We start from the raw sequence: 4494 nt of genomic DNA, 5'->3' as shown, positions 1-4494 counted from the left end.
TCCTCCATTGCTGGTGGGATTGCAAGCTTGTACAACCACTCTGGAAATCAGTCTGGCGGTTCCTCAGAAAATTGGACATAGTACTACTGGAGGATCCAGCAATACCTCTTCTGGGCATATACCCAGAAGATCTTCCACCTGGTAATAAGGACACATGCTCCACTATGTTCATAGCAGTGTTATTTATAACAGCCAGAAGCTGGAAAGAGCCCAGATGTCCCTCAATAGAGGAATGGATACAGAAACTGTGGAACATTTACACAATGTAGTACTACTCAGCTATTAAAATCAATGAATTTATGAAATTCTTGGGCAAATGGATATATCTGGATAATATCATCCTTAGTGATGTAACCCAATCACAAAAGAAGTCACTAGATATGCACTCACTGATAAGTGACTATTAGCCCGGAAACTTAGAATACCCAAGATGTATTTTGCAAAACACAAGAAAACCAAGAAGGATGACCATCGTGTGGATACTTCATTCCTCCTTAGAATAAGGAACAAAATACCCATGAATGGATATAGGTACAGAGACAAAATTTAGAGCTAAGATGAAAGGATGGACTATCCAGAGACTACCCAATCTGGGAATCCATCCCATTATTAGCCCCCAAACCCAGATACTAATGCACATGCACATGCCAGCAAGTTTCTGCTGAAGGGACCCTGATATAATGGCCTCTTGTGAGGCTTTGCCAGTGCCTGCCAAACACAGAAGTGGATACTCACAGTCAGCTATTGGATGGAAGACAGGCCCCCCTTTGGAGGAGCTAGAGAAAGTACCCAAGGAGATGAAGGTGGCTGCAACCCTGTAGGTGCAACAACAATATGAACTAACCAGTACCCCCTGAGCTCATGTCTCTGACTGCATATGTAGCAGAAGATGGCCTAATCAGCCATCATTGGGAAGAGAGGCCCCTTGGTCTTGCAAACTTTATATGACCTAGCTCAGGGGAAGGCCAGGGCCAAGTAATGGGAGTGGGTGTGTAGGGGAGCAGGGGCAGTGGGGGGTATAGGTAACTTTCGGGATAGCATTTGAAATGTAAATAAAGAAAATAATAACAATAAAAATAGGAAAAATATAAATATCAGAAAGCCTATAAACTCACAGAAATTGAACTGCCCTCTGCTTAAAGATCTAGGTAAGGAAAGTAATAAAATTCAATGGAAATGAAGTTACAGCAGCCAAATTTATGGGACACCATGAAAGCTGTGAAAAGAAGAAAGTTTGAAGCATTAATGTCTCAATAAAAAAATAAATTCTCAGCCAAGAATTTAAAAGTACACCTGAAAACTCAAGAAGAAAGAGGAGGAAGAAGAAGAGGAGGGAAAAGAGGAGGGGGAGGAGGAAGAAGAGGAGGAAGAGGGGGAGGGGGAAGAAAAGAAGGAGGAGGAGAATAGGAGGTGGAAGAGGAGGAGGAGGAAGAGGAGGAGGAGGAGGAGGAGAAAAAGCAAACACAGCAAATTTGAGTAGAAGGCCAGAAATAATCAAATTCAGGGGTGAAATCAATCAGTTAGAAACACAGAAATTAATACTAAGAATCAAGGAAACAAAGATCTGGTGCTTTGAGAAAATCAACAAGATAGACCAACCTATAGACAAAGTAATCAAAATAGATATACAGTATCAAATTAACAAAATAAAAAATGAAAATTGAGACATAACAGAAATTGAGGAAATTAAAAGAAACTTCTTTGTGGAAACTTTAATTGACAAAACTGAAAAATCTTAATGAAATGAACAATTTTTGGGCAAATTTACTACCAAAGACAAATAGAGATAAAGCAAATAATTTAAACTTCCCTATTCAACTATTAAATTTCCTGAAGACTACTTAAATATTAATAAAGTAAGAGTTTTCCTCTGGATTTCTCTAACCATCAAGTATGTTTTCCAGCACACCAAATGTGGATGGTATTTCTAGGTAACTATCTGCTCAACTTTTAACATTGGTGAAACACATGACAGTTTTATTCTGCGAAGGTATTCTTACTTCCCCTTTTGAGTATAATCCCAAACCAATTTTCTGTATTTCAAATTACCTTTGTTCCATGAGTTAATATTCAAACCATACATTATGGAGTTTTGGAATAGAGACCATCATATTGAATAATATAGTGAAATTTCTATTAAATCAAAGATGTTTACATAGTCTGTATCCTGAGAGCAGATCAGAAGTTCTGGCTAAACTTAGGAGCAAAATAGTTCAAGGCTAGTAAACACTGCATGAGACTGTGTAAACAAAAACAACAAAAAGGCAATTTTAAATCATTTCAATTTTTTTTAGTTCTCCCCAATGATTCTCAGCCTCATGATTGACCCTATATATTTTTCAGACCTTCTTATGTCCTCTTGGGTCTTATACTCTGCACTCAGTTCAAGTTTTGCATTTCAATGCACTGAAGAAGAAAGTCATTGGACACACCACAAGCTTTGCTTTCTCTACTCCTTTAGATTTAGACACTTTTAAAAATTGTTTTATTTATTTACATTCCAAATATTGTCCCCTTTCTGGTCCCCTTTCCATGGGTTCTTCACCCCATCCCCACACTGCACTGCCTCTGGAATAGAGCTCCCAAAACCCACAATCCCTCACTTCCATTCCCCGCCCCATTGAAACCACCCTTAGCCACCCAACACCTCACTGCCCCCATTTTACCCCCACATACTCCCCTCCTTGAGGCATCAAGTCTCTAATGGATAAGGTATATCCTCTCCCACTGAGGCCAGACTAGTCTGTCCTCTGTTAAATATGAGCTAGGGGCCACAAAGGAGCCCATGGATGCTCTTTGTTTGGTGGCTTTGTCTCTAGGAGCTCCCAGAGGTCCCAGTTAATTGTTTCTGTTGATCTTACTATGACATTGTCATCCCCTTCAGCTCCTTCAACATTTTCCTTAACTCTTCCATCGTGGTCCCTGACATCAGTACAATGGTTAGGTGTTTGTTTCTGTATCTGCCCTACTCAGCTGCTGGTCGAATTTCTCAGAAGACAGCAATGTTAGTCTTCTCTCTGCATGTACAGCATAGCATAATTAAAGTTTCAGGGTTTGATGCCCACTCACAGGATGGATCCCAACTTGGACCAGTCACTGAATGACCTTTTCATTAGTCTCGGCTACATTTTTGTCTCTGCATATCTTTTTATGCAGGAACAATAATGGGTCAGAAATTTTGAAATTAGGTTGATGACTCCATCACTTCAGGTTACATCTTGCCACCGATGGAGATTTCAGTTAAGGCCAGTCCCACTGAGTCCTGAGAGCTTCTCAAATCCCAGGTCTTTGAGATTTGCTAGAGGTTTTCCTCTTATTTCACTCCCTGCTGCTTCATATTTCCACCATTGTTCTATTCCTCTGGGCCTCTCTCCTGTCTATCCCTATACCTGATCCTGCTCTCCATTTCCTCTCCCCCTCCCCTCTCACACTCAGTTTCTTCCCCCTGCTTCCTGTGATTATTTTGTTCTCCTGTATAAGCATCAAAGCTGTAACGAAAAAGAGCCAAGTAACACATAAAGGCAGACCTATCAAAATTGTAACAGATTTCATAAGAGAGAAGCTAAAATCCAGAATATCTTGAACAAATATAATACAGACTCAAAGAGAATATATGTGCCGGTCCAGGCTAGTATAACTAGCAAAACCCTCAATCACTACAGATAGAGTTAGTAAGCGATTCCATGACAAAACCAAATTGAAACAGTATCTTTCTACTAATCCATCTGTACAGAAGATACTAGAAGAAAAATGTGTTAGATAACTACACCAAGGAAAGCACAAGAAATTTACCAAAAGAACAAATTTGAGTAGGTTACTATAATAGTTTTTCTGAAAGCTTTTAAAATTATGAGTTAAGTGTATGTCTAATCCTTGGTAGTATTTACACCCATACTCCCAGGATAGCCTCCTTATATTCAGTTTGAAACATTAATACCTGCTGAGGGAATCAGGCCAATAGTATAGCTAACTCACTTGCTAAGTATTTGAAAAGCAGCTCATTGCCATAGACTTAGGGAAGTTTTCACTGATGTTAATTGACTCAGCTCTTAATAGTCCCCAGGATCTCCAGACTTGTCCTGGAACTGAATTTATACCTTGTTCCCTGGTGCATCATGGCATCATGGTCCCTTTGAAGAAGCTGTCACTGCTCTGCTGATGACAAGGTAATTGCAGCTCAGATCCAGAGGTGAAATTAGAGAGCTGCAGGACTTATAAGTGCATTGGCTGCAACCAGACTAAATATACTTAGGCCACATTCCTGACCCCGTTCTAGCCTCAGAGCTCAGCCCTGGTGAGTGATTTCTTTTGGTTGATTGTAAGTTATTTACATGGATGATTACAAGAGGAGAGCATGAGAGGAGTTGTAAAGGGTAGGAGTTTTCTTACAGACTTCAGGAGAGGATGTCCTGTGGTTAAACATTGCTTCTGAAGAGGTAGAAATTTGCAAGAATGTGAAATACAGCACGCAAGAAGGTCTGAGGATATCAGGAT

This window comes from Mus pahari, chromosome 21 (assembly GCF_900095145.1).
Source record: "Mus pahari chromosome 21, PAHARI_EIJ_v1.1, whole genome shotgun sequence".
NCBI classification, from domain to species: Eukaryota; Metazoa; Chordata; class Mammalia; order Rodentia; family Muridae; genus Mus; species Mus pahari.
This window is presented reverse-complemented; position numbering follows the sequence as displayed.